Source organism: Triturus cristatus, chromosome 4_2 (genome assembly GCF_964204655.1).
Source record: "Triturus cristatus chromosome 4_2, aTriCri1.1, whole genome shotgun sequence".
Classification (NCBI taxonomy): domain Eukaryota; kingdom Metazoa; phylum Chordata; class Amphibia; order Caudata; family Salamandridae; genus Triturus; species Triturus cristatus.
The window spans coordinates 401,775,255-401,791,523 of NC_140586.1; the positions used below are offsets into that span (position 1 = coordinate 401,775,255).

Below are 16,269 nucleotides of genomic sequence, written 5' to 3' on the forward strand. Positions count from 1 at the left end.
CTCTTGAAGTTAACAGCTACCATCCTATTTACCACCTGCTGATTCCAGCCAAAATAGTGGAGAAGGCTATAAACGGGGAGCTCTCTTCTTTTCTAAACAGCAATCAATTGCTAGATTCCTCTCAATTTGGCTTTAGAGTGGCAGTCAGTACTGAATCTGAACTGATTTCAGCAACGGAAGAAGCTAGAGCGATAGTAGAGAGTGGTGGTAAGGCAGCACTAATTCTCTTAGATTTGTTAGCTGCGTTCAACACAGTCAATCATTCAGTGATCATGGTCTGTCTTGAGAACATAGGGATTAGTTTTCTGCCTTAACTCTACGTCTAGGGGATAATCTGTCACTCTCAGTGATTACATGTCCAAGCATTTCTCTCTTCCATGTGAAGTCCCACAGGGGTCATCATTAAGCCCCACACTCTTTAATGTGTATGTCACACCTCTGTCCAGATTGATTCGCTCCTCTGTATTATACACAGATGACACCCAGATTATCTCACTATCGTGAGGTAGCAAGTAGGTTTCCAACCTGTATGTTGGAATATGGATGGAAAATATCTGCCTCAAACTTAATTCTGGAAAAACTGAGGTCCTTCTATTAGGCGATTATACATCTTTCTGGTGCCCAAGTTGGTGGTATCAGAATTTAGGAACTCTTCCATTCCTCTCCAGAGAGGTCATGAATCTTGGAGTAATGTTTGAAGACATTTTGATATTCTCAGATTAAATTAATCAAGTCACTTCATCTTGCTTGTGTGTCTTAAGAATGCTGAAGAAAGTTTTCCTTTCATCCCACTGGAGCTCCAGAAATCAGTAATAGTTACCTTAGTACATTGATGTTCAAAGTACGGCCCAAAGGCCACATGCGGCCCCCCTGAACTTTACATGCGTCCCCCTGGTTAACAGGAACACTGGGCTGCAGTTTATTCGACTCAGCACTACCAATAAAAATATTTTAAACAGAGAGGCAGTTATTTACTTCAAGGTTAATTGGTGTTAAAGAAAAGATGTGAGTAGGGAGTCTTGTGCTTAACTTTGCAAACACCTTCATTTTTAAAGACCTCTTGCAGCAAAAGTGTAAAATGATGACACTCTCTGCATAATTCAAAATGTGTATCTAGTTAACATGCAGACACTTTTCACCTTAGTACAACTGATTATATCAGTGCATTGAGAATTATTAATTTAAAGTGATAATTTTCAAACAAGAATTTATAAGCATTAATTATTCTCTCTACACTGACAAAGTCAAAAGTGAACTAAAGAGGCAAGTCAGTTCTTATGTGCACTTTTTGAGTTGCCTGGGTACCTATTATACACGAGCAACATTATAGTTTACTAAATCAAACACAGGAGCAGGTTTTGTACAGCGCATACCCTAAAATCATGTATTTTGCGGTCCTTCTATATGTGATAATGAAGAAAAAGAAGAGAACATGAAATTAAACAATTCCTAGGACCATACAATCTGGAAAAGTGGGGAAGCCGGTATTAATCCCAGGCTTTCTGGTTTCACATTGTTTAATTCAGCCACTAGATGTATATCCTTCACTTCACCTACACCTATCATACCGCCAATCTTCCTAAAAGAATGCTAAGTTCCACTTTTTCTAAAAATCTGGTGGTTACCAAATTTTAATAGGGCAACTTAGGGGTGGTAGATGCTATATGTTCTCCACTGGAAAACTGTGTAGAAATCTCTCCTCTCAATCTTTAATCTAAAATCTCAAAACAGCCTGATTTATTTAAAAAATCACTCAAAACTTGTCTGTTTTCCAATCCTTAGCTCCAGCATGGTTACAGTTCATTCATGGCAGTTATTTGGTGCCGAGACTCCTATGTGAAAGTGAAAACATGACACAAGAACAATTGTCAAACCAATTAAAAAAATAGAGTACATGTTAATAAATAAAATGAAATCAAAATGGCAAAAATCCGATCAGTAGAATCGAAGCTATGGGTTTTAAAGTTTAAAGTAAAAATAGCACCAACTCTGGGTATTGGGTTGCGCCATACTGTGACAAAGTCTCAAGTTCTGGTCAATTGCACCGGTTTGGTACGGGACCAGTGGTGGTCTGCTGGGAGATGTACCTTTTTTTCCTTGGTGCTGGCTCTGCGTGGTGTGTAAGTTCAAGAGCTCTGTGGTGCATCAATGCTGGGCTCTGCACCACCCTCCGTCAGGGTACACTTTGACTACAGCCAAGGGGCACCACCGTGAGGGTAGCCCTTGCGGGAGAAGGACTCACTTTCACTGAGGCTAGCAGAGGAGCCCAGGTCAGGTCTAAATTAACCCTGGGCATATAATCTGCTCCGCCAGCGGAGTGTGCAGGGATTTGCCCACTCTGCACTCCACTGGGAACGCGAAGTATAAGGCAATACTCTGTTTCAAGGCTTTGTGCTTTGCGTACAAAGCCTTGCATAGGCAAGAACCACAATACCTAGGATAGAAATTCAGATGGTACTCGCCTAGGACAGCTCTTAGATCGTCTGACTCTAGAACTTTGGTGGTACCAAAATTCAATAGAATGAACTGGGGCAGAAGTTTTTATCTTGAAACTACAACAATTTGGAATAAGCTTCCATTACCCATTCGATCTACTGCCTCCCTTCTCACCTTCAGACCAGAGTTGAAAACCCTGCTTTTCAGCACATTAGACTTTTGGTAAAGAATCCTGTCCCCGGTCCAATCCTAGGTTAGTGCCAGGACACCGTTTGGTAACAGAATGCTTTACAAACGTCCTACATTAATATTAAACCGTCATATGTGTTTAGTATATAATAAAAGGGGTTTTAACATTTGCAAAGCCTCTGATTTATCAATTAAGAGGGTTTGCAAGTGCTAAATTCCTTTGTAAAATGTGCTCAGGCAGGTTGCCTAGATTCAGGAAGGACCTCAAGACCTGGCTCTTTGACTGATCCGGAGCCACTCCCCCCACGCCTTGAGACAGTCACGGGTGGGTAGCGCTATATAAATCCCCTGATTGATTGATTAATTGATTGATTGAACCAACATTGCAACATGTTTCTCTGATACAATCAAGGTAATTCAGGTCAGAATCAGTGCAAAAATGGGATGGAGGAGCGACAATAGAATATCGTCATTGAAAATAAATGTTGCACACCCACAATTTTGAGAATGAGTTATGAGAAGCACTTCTCTAGATTATCAACACACAAAAACAATAACCATACAGCCTTTTGAATCCAAACAAAATAGATGTGTTATACAGAGACTCCCCTATCATTAACTTTCATTAACCTTTTTCAGGTTGGCCCAGTGATGGATTTAGAGTCAGGAATCATATTTGATAGTACTATTGCTACTTAAATAGCGTCACAAACTGTGTTTAAAATATGGACTTTTATCTAGTGAAATCAAATAAAAACTGATTTGGATCTAATCCTCTATTAAAACATTTAAAGAGATTTAAGTGAGCACCTTCCAGATATCTATTATTCACAAGATCCTAACCTTCCTGCAAAAGTTTCATCAAGCAGATTTCATGTTCTTACTAGGCAGCGTCTTCCATATCTCAGTCCCCCTACTGGCTCTGACTGTCATGCTCCCACTCCAGTGAGATGCACAAAACCAGCCAGCAGAGTGGCCTCTGTGTAGGAAATTAGCAGCTCTTCTACAACATGCATGGCATGCCTACCTGTGCGGCACACTAACGACAAGGATGCTGCGTGGGGTCATAGACTGCAATCAAAATTCAAATGTATTATGTATGTGAAGTTATCAATTATATTAGGTATTGTCTAGTGCAGTCTAATTTGCAATGGAGTGTAAGCATATAGTTGAATTCAACCATCATGACATCTGCCAATGATGGGTGAATGAGGTTAGGCAGTACTACACCTTCTGACTGGCAATTCATGTGGCCATCCTGTTCATGTCATAATTAAACAGCTACCCTCATGATAGAGGATGATGTATAGAGTGTATGCATACTCCAAAGAGGGTCCCGGCACTGATTGCAAGGCAAGGATGCCCTAGAACCACTAATCAACATGTTAAGCTTAAAAATATTCTTGACGAGGGATAGCTCAGTTGTGGTACATGGTTCCAGGGGAAGATTTAGCCAGGCAACCGGCACAAGGTAAGAGAAATATTTACTTCCAGTCTTGGCAACGCGTATTTACGAGATTCTGGCTAAATGACAATAGGCGGACCATAAATTCTGGGGGCGGGGGTACATAGGTACAAATCCTGCTTCTCAAATACATCGCTCTTTTATCATGCAGTGCTTTATGAACCAGGACTAAGGAATTAAAAAGAATCCTTTTTTTGATAGGAAACCAGGGAAGCCCTTTAATATGCGGGTTCATAAGGGTTCTTGGGAAAAGTCTAAGAAAAATTCAAGCCACCCCATTTGGCACCACTCGAAGTCTATTAAGAAGGTATTCTGGAAGACACAAGTATAGTGCAATTCTTGAATCAAGTCTGGAAGTTATCAGACCTTCAATCACCAATTTCCTATCTTCAACACACAGAAGAGGTAAAAAATCCTTCAAGGATTGTAAGAGCCCGAAACAAGAGTCAGCCAGTGAATGAGTTTGTGGTTGGAAGGTAATGGCATTGTCAATTTTGATTCCTAAATTCTTTACCATGCTTTGTTGAGTTCCAAGGAGAGGGGCACCTTTAGCCCAAAATCTCTTCCAACAATCTGGCAAAGTGGGGCCAAAAATACAGTCTCAGTTTTGTCTGCATTACATTTTAATTGGTTGGTGGACAACCAGTTGAATACATTAGAGAGGCAGGTTCTAATAGCTCCTCCATCAAACACTTCTGCTTTTTCACATGTGAAAAGCAGCTGGGTGATGCCGGTATGTGACATTACCTTCACCCCTAAAGTATCAACTAACACAGCCATAAGCATTGATTGAGGAAGGTCTAAGAGCCGAATCTTCAGGCACTTCAACTGCCAACTCATGGATTGTAGAGGAAAACTGTGGTGTCCAAACTTCTTGACTTCTATCATTCAAGATAGAATTCCAGTGGATTGTAGATGAGCCAGCGGTCTCTCATGGAGAACAGGGTCAAAGGCCGCTGATAAATCCAACAAAATAAGGATGGCCTTTCCCCCTTTATACAGAGTGTCCTTAATGTGCTCGACAACCTCTAGCAGGGCTGTCTCCATATGGGTGCAGGAGATTATTACTTTCTAGGTGTCAAGAGATTTGGGGGTTTACAAATTGTTCTAAAACTTTCAAAAAAGAAGAGAGATGAGAGATAAGTCTAGAATTTGCTTGGACTTTAGGATCAGCCGTAGGTTTTTTGAGTAAAGGCAGAATTTTGGCACATTTCCATTGAACAGGAACCATTCCCGGAAGATAGTGACGTATTCAAAACTCCATTTGCAATGTGTTTAATAACATGAGCCAGAGAATGAGAGGAACAAGGCAGCGGTGCCTTCTATCTTTCCTACTTTTTGGTTCAGCTACTGGACACCTTACTTAAACTTTAAGGCTGAACAGAGTAATTAATCTCTTAAAAAATATATGAATTATAAATGTAAGATATATTTGTAAAGAGGTGATTTCTTTATCTACACTTGTGATCCATATAGCTCAGTTTCAAGAGTAGAATATGTGGTTATAGAATATTGATTCTTTTCCCACCATACGGCAAAAAATCAAGTCGGAAATAATTGTTATGAAAGGTGGGCTATGTCCTAGAGAAATCTTGCTCAGAAAAAGATATTTAGGTATTATGGTGACAAACAATCAAAGTAAGTTTTCTTCAAGGAATATGTAAAAGTTTCAAAGTTGATAAGATGCTCAAGATCTGTAGGACTTACCAGTGAACATCTATAGGTGAGGTAATTTGTTTTTAAAGTTTACAGTTGTGGCATGTGCTTCAATTAAATATGCATAAAATCAGTGATGCTGGTGAAGTTTGGGGTGTTTCACAGCTATACAACAGTAAACATGATAGAAACAACTCCTTATGACATTGTGGGATTAGAAAATGGTTCACAGTGGTTTGTAGTAACAAATTATAGGAAGTGCAATTCAAGGTTTTCACAAGTACACTAGTGCCCTCTTCAGATACTAATCAAAACAAAAATGTACATTGCATACGGACTGTACAAGATGAAACTAGGAAAATCTATTGAAAGGAGAGTACAAAATATCAGGTAAGGTTCACAGTCCCTTTGAAAACTGCAGTCCAATTAAAGGTAAAAGGGGAAGAGAGGGAGAAGGTAAAAAAGCAACCCGCCTCACTTTGCTGTTAAATGCAGCACCTCTCATTCATTAAAATCAACATAAACATGTATCTATTGTGAGCAAGACAACCAGTGCACAGCAACACAAAAGGACATTGTAAGAAATAGGGTTACTGGTTGCTGGGGTAAAACACTACTCAAGATGCAACCACTATTCCTGTCAGTGTGAAACACAAGCAAACCCTAAATTCAAACCTCTAATAGCTTGCCACAAAATCAGTCAGGCTTAACTTGGAGACAATCTTTATTTATGCAGCACACAAACAGTAATAACGTGAAAACGCAACACAAGAAAAATCCCACATCAATTCAGAAAAATAGAGTAAAATGTAATAAATATTTTAAGAACAAAATTATAAAATTTAATTAGTACAACCAGAGAAATTCAGTTTTAAATATCTAAGTAAAAACAGTGCTTAGAAGCACAAAGCGTCAACTGTGGTTATCTGGTCATGCCAGACTGGGACAAAGTCACAAGTTCAGTCCAGCCACCAATGAGCATGGGCTGGATACAGGCAGGAACCAAGTTAGGCCAGCTGAACAAAGTACCTTAAATCCGGGTTGCAGAGCATTGTGAGATTCTGCGTCGAAGAAGTGTTATTGCAGCAGTGGTTCCAAGAAGCTGCGAGCAGTGATTCAAAGTCCTGCATTGGGGATGGGTTGCACAGCGGCGTTTCCGATACGGTTCTGCGAGGAGATGTGTCATACTTGGTCAGTTCTGCCCAAGAGACCACAACTGGGCTGACAGAGCACATTCAGGCCTACTTCCAAGGTTCCTGGACTGGGGTAGCACACTTAGAGGGCACGACTCACAGCAGGCAGAGTTCAGGTGCTAGATTCAAGTAGGTCACAGCCTTTTCTGCCCAGAGGCTCTGATCAGGAGGCCAGCCTACTAGCTCTTGGAGTCACTCTGGTGATCCTGGGTTCAAGATGCAGGTCCAGTCCTTATCACTCGGGCAGGATGGCAGCACAGTAACAGTCCTTCTTGCAGGGCAGTACAGCAGTTCTTTCGGAGTCTTCCACAGGTCCAGTATTGTACTGAAGAGTTGGGCTTGAGAGTCCACTATTGATACAGGGTGCCCATTTTAAAGAAGGAGACGGTTCTTGAGGTTTCCACCACCAGAACTGTATAGAATTTCCTACCTCCCTGTTCTGGGACCTGCTTGTCTGGGGACACAAAAAACTAGTGCCAAAAACTTTGTGAGTATGTTCAGCCAGAGGCTTTGTGATGTGCAAATGTGGTAGGTGATAGCTGCACCCCCCTATACTGCCAGTGATGGCCCATCTGTCCAACATAAAGAAAAACTGCCAACCACACCTAGTCATGTAACCCAGGATCAGGATGCAGGCACCAAATGGTTACGATAAGTAAATCCCAACTTTCTAAAAGGGGCATTATTAGAATTGGGACTTAAAATCCAATTTTACAAATAAAGGGGGTTTTAATTTACAATTATTTAGACACCAAATTTGACATTCCGATCTGCTTCCAATTGAAAGTTATCACTTATTAACTGTAATAAAGTGTTTCAGAGAGATAGGTCTTACAGTATTTAAAAATTAATTTAAGAGTTTTTCACTACCGGAGATACAAAACTTAAAAGTAAATATCCAACTTTTTAAATACACTGCACCCTGTCCTATAGGCTATTCAAGGCCTACTCTAGGGGTGACATATGTATTAAAAAGGAACCTTTAGGCCTGGCAAAAGGTTATTTTGCCAGGTAGAATATGGCAGTTTTAAACTGCACACACATGCTTCAATTGCAGGCCTGAGACATGTTTAAAGGGCTACTTAAGTGGGTGGCAAAATCAGTGCTGCCGGACCACTACTGTAAACTAATTCACAGGCCCTGGGCACAAGTATTACCACTTTACTGGGGACTCAGAAGTAAATTAGATATGCCAATTGTGTAGAAGCCAATGTTACCATGCTTTAGGGAGAGAATACAAGCACTTTAGCACTGGGTAGCAGTGAAAAAGTGTGCAGAGTCCTAAGGCCAACAAACATGAAGTCAACAAAAAAAGAAGGATTGAAGGCAAAAAGCTGGGGGAAAACCACAACACGGATTTTGAGTCCCCCAGTCATCTTAAAATTAGAAGTTATATACTATTTTACAAGTACAATTTGTACAAGTCAAAACTACTCATTTCTTTGCTTGCTTGGTGATCATTCCCCTTGCTGGAGTTACAGGTCAGTTTGCATTTGGCTTTTTCATCTCTGCAAGTTTCAAGATCCGAAAAGAGTACATAAAAATGTAACCCACCTACATCATGGCACCTGCATTATCACATTCACCACAGTAGTACTGAGAACAAGGTTACCAGCTGTCTCTTTGCAAAGAGATCATACCCATCTTCAACAACCTGATGAGCTTTACATATAAGATCCAAGTCATGTATATGGAGAAATTGTGCAACAACGTCAGCTCCAAAAGTGAAGGAAGACCCCGGTCATTATTCTTCCATCCCAACACATTTTTGTTAGGATCACACAATAGATAACACAGGAGACACTGATCTGGAACTTAGAAAGTATGCTTGATTCAGCTTATTTGTTCCATGAATATCTGGTGATAGACCACTATGACAACAGAAGATCTTCTCATCTACAATAGCTGCCATTTGCAAACATTTGAAGCTGTCCGTAAACATTTATCATAACCTGATATTGTACAATATTTTTATCCGTCATAAAACCCAGGAATTCTGTTTTTGCTGGCACATTCATGGTTGTCACAGTGATAAGAAGTTCTCTGGCTATTTAATTTTGTATGCAAGTAAAAAAAGTGTCCAGAGACTGCCTTCTTCTGCCCACATAGTCTCTTAGGAGCAGGTAGTTGCGCTCAGGTGGAAAATATTCATCCATATTCAAAGAGCTGAAATAGGTCAAAATAATGCCCATGAATGACACAACATCTTTAAAGCAGTGCTTCGAGCTATAGGAAGATAGGTTGCCAAAGGAAAATGTCCATAAATTTCAGGCAAAGCCCTTGAATTTAATTTCCTTGAAGTTGAACATTCTTACCATGCTTTGACCCTCTAACTTCCAGCAAGCTCTGGATAATGCTGTCGATGTTCAGCTTGTCAACATCGGCCATTACTCAGTGAGGATGCGCAGCAAGGTGATGGACGGATACAGCGCAGAGGGCCAGTGCTCGGTGAGCAGTCCTCAGGAGCAAATATTGAAAATCGCAAGATTCAGCCATGGGATAAGTGCTCAGCACGTTCTGCACTCCAGGCGGTGATCAAAGATTGAAACAAGATGAAACAATTAATTTGTTGAAAATATCTATTTTGCCCAAACTCATATTCCGATTTCAGTTCATACCTGTAAGTTTGACAATAATGACCTATTGAGGCATCAGGGCAAACTTGTTACTTTTCTTTCTGTTTTGAAGGGGGCTATGATTTCTTAGAAAATTTTGAGTTCAATTAGAAATGGAGATCTGTCAGTCCCAGAAGATCAGTTTTATTGCTTGGGCTTTCAGTTAAGGCATTTTGGATTTCTAGGTCAGGTCTACTTCTCAGGGTTATGAGGAAAGATTTCCATCAGTATTTTTTTTAAGTTTCTCTCTTCTCTAAGAATAAAAAAAAAATGTATAACTGAAGGTGCCATTTTGAAGTCTAACTCTGGTTTAATATCATAAGAGTATTAGGAATTCCTTATTACACATGATTGTCACCAATCTGGGGCTCACTGGGAAGTCCTGAATCTTTAAGTTGTTCACTTACTCTTACCATTTGATTAAGTTAAAACAGTTGATGGAGCAAACTGAGCAAATTGGATAAGCTTAAGTCATATGACTATTTGTCTGTTAGGACCTGAGGAATTTTATCCAGGTTTAAGCAACTGCAACTATCGCCTTGAGCATTAGCAAGTGGCCTCATAGAGGAGATGATTCATTATAATATCGAAGAGGAAGTTCAAGTTGCTCTGGTAAAACTTATAGAGGTTGAAGGATGGTATCAAGAAATATACAAAGTAGCAGAGGAAACGATACCTCCAGTGAAACAGCTGTTGCTTAAATGCTTGTCACGCACAAAAGCAAAATTTGATGGCAAGTATCTACAAAAATTGTATTCCACAGTCAAATCCACTGCGCTCAGGAGAACCATTTATTCATTTTTCACAGTATTCACTGGACAACCCTTTAATAATTGTTAAATTTAGCTACAGGATTGAGATACCATGTCTGAAGTTAGAGCAGTCAAAAGAGAATGATCTTCACATGTTTAATGGCTCAGATTTGAGATCTTATTGGAAGTTTTCTAGGATGGAGGTACCATTTCTGTAGGGTGAGCAATCACATGTAGATGACCTTCCTATGATCCGTAATTGCCCACATTTTACACCTTATTGGACTAACATTACATCATCAATACTAAGACAAGACATAGAGGTAATTCCCATTCTGTTTTTTTGGGTGAATGGACACAACTGTTAGGGTCTCAAAAGCAGACCATCTACTTTTCTATCTTTGTTTTCTGGCAAAGAAGGACATTTATAAAAAGTGGGTATTCAATCAAGCTCCTCTGTTGTCAGAGTGTGAGGAAGTGGATTATTAGTACGGGTGGTTGGCAGTCCACCAATATTAATAATGTCACTGCTCTTGTTAGGTCCCGTAACATTTTCAGTAATTTTAGCTATGGCACAGAGCAGACAGGCTTGACTTAAGAAAAGCATTTAGAAGTACCAAACAGTTAAAAAGTCGAAAACACTACACAATAAAAAAACACTCCAATTTATAAAACAAATAGAGAATAATATAATAAACAAACTGACACCAGAATGACAAAAATCCAATAAAGGGCACCAGACATATGAAGTTTTATACTGTTAGATAAAAATAGAGCCAAAATGTGCAAAAACCCAGTTGTAGGCAACCGCTCACACTAGACTTGGACAATGGTATGTTTTCAGGCTGATAGCAATTAATCAATGAAGGATTTGTAAAGCACAGCAAATCACCCTTGAGGGTCTCCAGGCACTGGAGTTGCTGACTGTTTCATGGTGATCTGCCCATTCAAACAGCCAGATTTTGAGTCCTTTCTTGAATTGTTGGAGCGAGGAGGCATCCCTGAGGTGCAAGGGAAGGTTGCTCCAAGCATTGGCCACCAGGGGTGAGAAAAAGTGCTGTCCGCTGTTGCCTCAGCAGATCCGGGAGGTGCCAGTGATGAAGAGGGAAGCAGATCATTTGTGTCTGGTCTGTTGGTGGAAGGTCATGCGTTTGTTGATGTATGCTGCTCCTTTGTTGTGCACAGCTTTGTAAGAGTGGGTCAACATCTTGAACTGGCATCTCTTCTGGATCAAGAGTCAGTTTAGCTTCTTGAGGTGGGGCACGATGTGTGCCCACCTGGGGAGGTCGAGGATGAGTCTTGCCATTCAGTTTTGTATTGTCTGTAATCTCTTCAGGATGTGTGCGGTGATTCCTATGTAGAGTGAGGTCCCATAGTCCAGCCTTCCAGTGACAAGGGCCTGCGTGACTGTCCTTCTAGTGTCGAATGAGAGCCATGGGGTGTGGAAGCAGGCCGATGAGAGTGCACTTACCTGTTTCTTCATGGATAGCTTGCTGTCCGCGATAATGCCGAGGTTGCGGGCGTACTCTGTCACGGCAGGGGATGGGCCACATTCAGTAGGCCACCATGTGTTGTTCCATGTCTTTCATCTGGTCAGTGATGTTCATCATACATCTGTGGAAGCTGTCTCAGGTGGTGGTGATGTATTCTGACAGTGAGAAGATGAGCTGTATGTAGTCAGTGTAGGAGATGATGTTGAGTCTGTGTGATTGGATGGTGTGAGGGTGGGGCTGATAGTGATCCTTGAGGAACACTGCAGACTATCTTCTTGGGCTCTGAGGTGAATGGTGGGAGATAATTTCTCTGGGTTTTTCCGGTGAGGAATGAGGCATGTTCTTGGATCCTGATGTGGTGGAGTCTGTTGATCAAGATGTGAAGTGAGACGGTGTCGAAAGCAGCTGACAAGTCCAGGAGGATGAGGACTGTAATTTCACTGCAGTCCAGAAGGGCGCTGATGTCATCAGTGGCTGCGATCAGGGCTGTCTCAGTACTGCAGTTGGCTAGGAATCTGGATTGAGAGGGATTCAGAAGGTTGCTGTGTACCAGGTGTTCGTCGACTTCCTGGTTGTTTGCCTTCTTGAGAACCTTCGCTGGAAAGGAAAGCATGGAGCACCGGTTAGATATAAGGGCTAGATTTGTCCTGGTGGAAAAGTTACCTTCCGACGTCGACAGTGAAAGCATGCAGCAGACTGGCATCAAGAGAAGTGGGCTAAGTGTTAACGGGTTCCGGTGTGTAAATGAATTCTTGGCGAAGCCAGTGGTTTCAGTGGAAGCTCAAGTTTTCATGCACCGTAGGTCTCCTTTGATGGTGTGCCAATGAAACTGTGGCTTCAGCATCAACATATTCTGGCACTGACAGAAGAACATAGCAGGGGCTATAGCAAATTCAAGTCTGCTGGATATGCAGTCCTTGGCGGATCGAATGGCAGGTTGGTCTGGTGCCCTTGATGCTTCTCCAGGCAAAAAGTAAACAAACAGTTTTTAATTCTCCAGGTTTTTATGTTAAAACAGGAGGACTTCATTCTGGCACCAGTCAAAGGTTCCAGGACCTCAGGGACAGTATTTAGGGATCAGAACTCCCTCTAAAGGCAGCTACCATCCTTTTGGTTGAGGCCCAGCTTTTTGGGAATCTCTCAGGATATGAGATTAATGCAGAAAAAAACAAGATTATGGCCTGGAATATCCCTGATCACAGGAACATCTTTGCAAAACAGCTCAGATATCTCGGAGTCATAATTACTCAAAATCCTGATAATATTCCAAAAGTGAACCTAGACAAGGTTTCTAAAGAGGTGGATGTCTTATTAAAGAGATGGCAGAGTATCCCACTCTCCCATTTTGGTAGAGTTAATCTTGTTAAAATGTGCATTCTCCCTAAATATACCTACTTATTTAATAACATACCGCTGGAATTTGCAAGGGCAGACCTGCTCAAAATTCAGTGTAAGATCTCTTCCTTCATTTGGACAAGTAAAGGAATTTGCCTCTCTTGGAAAAAACTTAGACGAAAACTTCAGAGTGGAGGTATGTGTTTGCCGGATTTACAATTATACTCATGGGCTTATCAACTAAAAAAACTGTAGGATGCTTTTGCAAACGCCAGATGATACATTAACCAGGAGTATGTTTAAAGCTATGCTAGTAAGTATAGTGGAAACTGGGTTTATGTACAAATTTGGGTCCCTCAAATTTTTTAAGAAAGTACGTCTGAAGACTCTGCGTGCGGCGGCCAAGCTCTGGTCGACTTGACGAGGATGTTTCAGACTTTCTTACTATAGTGACTGGGCCCCGGTGTGGGATTTCCCTGGTACTCCAGTTTGTCTATTAGATGCTTTAGCTTGTCCTTTGATCGACGCGGGAGTCACGCATTGGAAAGACATTATGCAGGCTGAGGAATGTCACCCTTGGGAATACTGGAATGCCATCACCAGAGGTGCCCTTTCAAGGTTTAAATTTTATCAGATCTCCTCGTGGAGTAAGGCACAAAGCTGGCCCTCTCCGGTTGAACTTTCAACAGAAAATGACTTACAAATCCCCACACTGAGGAAAAAAGAAGTGGCTCTATGGTACAACTATTTCCTCTCTGCAGCAGATGTTAAGATGAAGAAGCCAAACCAAGTCTGGGATAATTACTTGCCGAGCAAGGAGTTGGATGAGATATGGCAAATATCTATAGACACTCTTTATCCACTAGTAAAATCTGCTGCAATCAGGAAGAACCACTTTTTTACAATCCACAGGTTACACTGGTCCGCTCTTAAGATCTCAAGAATAAAAGGTGGTGGAGAAGCAAGATGTCTTAGATGTGGCACTTTGAATGCGGATGACATCCACATATTTGCTTTCTGCCCCAGGCTCCATGAATTTTGGGGAAGAGTGGGTAAGACCATCACCAGGGTGCTGGGTCCTGCTCTGGAGGTAAGTCCAACTTTAATACTATTCGGGGTAGCACCCAAAGTTGAGGGTCTATATTCCCTAAAGGGGGCACAACAGAAGCTATTATTTTACTTGATACTCTTGGCTAGGAGAGAGATATGTAAATTGTGTCGCCAGGAGACTCCTCCTTTATGGAATGCTTGGTGGAACTCTGTTAAATACTTTAGAGCTTTAGACCAGAGAGTAAATGTACACAGAGAAAGATCGGATATTGGGTTATTCTGGAACCTGCTAGATACCGTATTCTCTGCGTAGATAGAGTTAAGGATCTGGTTTGATTCCAATGATTAAAACCTCTGGGTCAGCTCAGGTTGAGTATTTCGGGTGATCCCTGCAAAAAGAAAATACCGGCTGAGACTGTAATCCACCAAGCTATTAGTAACTGAGGCGGATCAGGTCGAGAGGTTACTATTGCCATGGAGGTCATATGAGGATTTTTTTTTAAATAAATAAATAAAGGCAGCTACCATAGGGTTCAAGGCAGATACAGTAGAAACTGGTCAGGTGGGCTCTTCCATGAATGTGCAATTCTTGCAGCTTTTGTGTCCTGTGGCTTAACAAAAGGTCAGTCATCTGACCCTTGAAACCTACTACTTAGTCCTGGGAATAAGTGGGAGCAGATCATCCCTTAGGTTCTCCTAACAGATCTCAACAACAGGTGTCTTCCAGCGGCCCATTAGTGATTTGATGAGGGTGGCCAGTAGTACAACATTTATGCCTTTGGGTGGGGATGCCCTTGACCCCTCCCTAACCAATTGGGAGAAAGGTTTCTGGGAGTAACCTTACCCTCTTTTTAAGCAGTTTCTGTGTGCCTAACTGCATACAGTCCCACAGTGCCGTTCTCCAACTGGAACCAAAATGGCAAAACCTTTCTTCCCTTGTGAAGCGCTCCTGTGGTCATCCTAGAGATACGGCCATGGAAATTAGCAACCCTCCTACATAGCCCCTCAAAATCGGTTCTGGGGGCAGCTCCTCTCCCACTGGGATTGGAGTCTGGCTGGTTAGCAGGACATTAGTTGGTGCAGGCCCTGGTGTGGGCTATATTTGTGACAGGGCATGCCCCTTTGAAGACAATTAAGTTGCTGGGCACTTTCCAGATGGTCATCCTGTTAGAGCAACAGAACATTTTTCCGCCTGGGCAAAATTTTAATTACATCAGCATAATTTTGGTAATTTTAATAATTTGCTTAACAAAAGTTATGCAGTATTAGACCATTATGCCACATCGTGTAATTTTAAGAAGAACTTTTATTGCAAGATGCAAAGTTCTGGTAATTTTTTAGCACAAACCTACAAATCTGAATGCAAACAACAGTATTTGTTACCAAGAGTGATGGGACAGCAATCCAAAATTACATTGTCAAGCTGTTTTCTACCCACAAGGACAGTAATCTTTTGAGTGTGAGATGCTTTTATCACATCAAATGCCTTTGTCTCTGCTCTGCAAGCAAGTTCACATCTTTTCAAGGATTTATTTACTCCTGGGTGACAGTTGGAAGAACATGCAAATGAGCAAATGGGCTTCTAGAGGCTTTGAGCAGGCAAGAGGTGACGTTTGAAAAGTACATTTAGTATAATATATACTGCAAATCGGACTTTACCAAAGAATTGGATTTGTAATAAATATTTTTAAAAGTCCAGTAATTAAATTTTTAGCTAGTTCCTAGGAGGAGATACCACTATTTCATTGTAATGTTAGCTCCCAATGAATTCCTATGCAACCTATAATATTGTTACAGTGAAAATTGCTTTTTGGGCCTAGTCATTGTAAGGACATCAAGGGGCTTATTTACAAGCCCCTTGAGAAGCTGGTTTGTCACTTTTTCCCATACTAAAAGTAATGCACAGACGGTGCAAGAGGCTTGTATTTAAGTGCCTATATTTTACACGTTCCAATTTTAAATAATATGCATCCTCATTATTGGCTACTGAGGCTTACTTAGGGGTGACTTATTAATATTTAATAAAATGTTTAAGGCATGTTAAAAGAGGTTATTTTGACATGTTGGATTTGCACAGCCAGGTCA

At 41.2% G+C, this 16,269-nt stretch overlaps 1 protein-coding gene and 1 pseudogene across 2 annotated transcripts in view; both read right to left on the reverse strand.

Annotated features, from left to right (window-relative positions):
* DPYD (dihydropyrimidine dehydrogenase) overlaps positions 1–16,269 on the reverse strand; it is a 3,539,101-nt gene that overhangs the window by 2,088,346 nt on the left and 1,434,486 nt on the right. The window lies entirely within an intron of this gene.
* On the reverse strand, positions 8,374–9,327 carry LOC146833940 (serine/threonine-protein phosphatase PP1-gamma catalytic subunit A pseudogene; annotated as a pseudogene).